Consider the following 2,323-nt stretch of genomic DNA (forward strand, 5'->3'; position numbering starts at 1 on the left):
ATTTAAGCTTGGAAAGCTTCCATCCAATACGTACTATATGATCGAAATTCATCAATCAAACCACTCACGAGTTTTTCACGTAGCTAATGTTGCATAAGGAAGTTAAATAATTAAAATCTTCATCGGTTCATAAATCTTAAACTTATTTCTAAACCTACTCGTGTAAGGAGGCTCGTGTACGCAGTATAAATAAAGGACTGAAAATATTTTTTTGCGTTATGCTTGAGCATAATTCTTTTTATGAATTAAGATTAACATTTGTTGAATAAGAAATAAACAGCATGAAACAGATTTTGTTTACATTATTTTACTAAAGTATTTTGAGCCATTTTATTGAGCTCACAGATTAGTTTGTTAAAGAGGTAATCAACACCATTTCTCGTAAAGGATCATAGTAGTAAAGAATATCAGTCTAGAAAGCAGAACTCCCTATTTTCGATGACTACGTTTTGCGTAAAAGCACGAACTCTTTCGAATATAACTTACAGAAAAGCTCATTTTTAAAAATTGTTTAAAGATTTTCGTACAAATGAAAAAATTGTACTTAACAGAAACTTGTGTCTTAAATCAGGTTGACGTTTGGTAAATGAATATAAAAGAATGAAAATTTGAAACTTATAACAGTCCACTAATAATAAAAATAAGCGTTTCGTATAGACAAGCACTAAATTTCTCAAGACCTTCCAAAAACTGCATGAACTCTTAAAAACTGTGATCGTTATCCTTACTAATCTCTATCGCCTCATTTAAAATATTGTCAAATGGTTAAGCATTATTAATTAAACGGATGTTACTACTTTGCAAAATAGTCAGAACTGTACTTGGCAAAGTTTTTTAAAGAACTGGTAAAAGTTAAATGTTGCATAGAATATTTGTTGCAATTCACATCCAATTTTTATAGTTATTGAAAAAGCTACTTTTTTCAATTCATATTTTTGACTGCCATTTAATATATATATATTGATCCAAGAGATTAAGTATGGTTATGATGTCAATATAGTTGAATACTGTATATGTTCATGGACTCTCCACAAAATATCTGAGGGAAAACCACAAAGGTTTTGGTCAACTGAAATTACTTATTTCTGTATTGTGAATTGATCTCTCAAAAACTTTCACTTCTGGTATACTGAAGATTATAATGCATTTTTCTTACCTATATTTGATTATTGTACTTAAAAGTTAATATTTTAGTAGTCTGCAACATGTTAACAGAAGGCATGTAATCCTTCAGTAAAAGCATAGAAAATTCATACTTAAATGAAGAGTAAGCTATTCCTGTAAATTACTTGTTTTAATTACACATGTAGGATTGAAAACATGACAAACTAATAATAAATTGAATACTGAGAAAAGCTAATATAAAAATCAACTGTACTATTATAAGGTTTTTTAACAAAAGTAAAAACATTTCTTAGAAATATCTTTAATAATTCCTTTGATTAATTTTCTAAAAAATGATAAACTACAGTATTGCGACAAATTACCTTTATTATTGATGAGGGCAAAACAACGATGTCCTGCAGAATTTTCTCAAAAAGGTGTTTACCCTTGATTTGTTTATACCATATGAATGAAAAAAATACAAGGGTTTTATATTTTATGGGTACAATAAATTGTGGAAAACAATGAATAGTTTCATTGTTTTCAAATACCATGCAAGAGATTATTTGGGAAACAAATTTAAAAACTCAGTATTTAAAAATGCCAAAATTTACCTTTACAATATCTTTCCGGAAAACTATTCCTTTGTTTGTGATGTAGCGGGTGAAATTGTTAATAACACCTTCCTTGAAATTGTGGAAGTTCCTTTATTATGAGTTCAAACAGTATATTTGATCTACACAGCATTATGTCAAAATTATTTTAATAAAATTTGGTACATTTATAAATTTTATTTTGGTTGCATGTAGAGTTCCAGCTTTATGTCAAATTTGTAAGTTATGTTTAGTTGTTTGTATGTATGTCCAATTTCTGAGATGATTTACATACAACAATTCTGTTGGTAATGCATGAGAATTATATGTGTTCTTGTATTTTGAGTGAAAATAAGCCCAGTGTAGTATTTAGTGCAATCATTGCAGTTTAATTTTTGTAGTCCTGGATTGTTGAGCTTATCAGTTAACATTTTATTAGTTGATCATATGCTCTTGTTTATTTTTTTGAAAGCAATATATTATAACCTTATTTTCTAAAAATGTGAATAAATTTTTATGAATGTTGATTTATAATACAATTTTCAGTTCTAGGTATTTTTTTAAATTTTGTTCTGTATATAAAATAGAGGGAAAATTGAATAGGTTTCATTAAGAAATGTGCGGTT

The sequence above is a fragment of the Lycorma delicatula genome, chromosome 4 (assembly GCF_047948215.1).
Source record: "Lycorma delicatula isolate Av1 chromosome 4, ASM4794821v1, whole genome shotgun sequence".
NCBI lineage: Eukaryota > Metazoa > Arthropoda > Insecta > Hemiptera > Fulgoridae > Lycorma > Lycorma delicatula.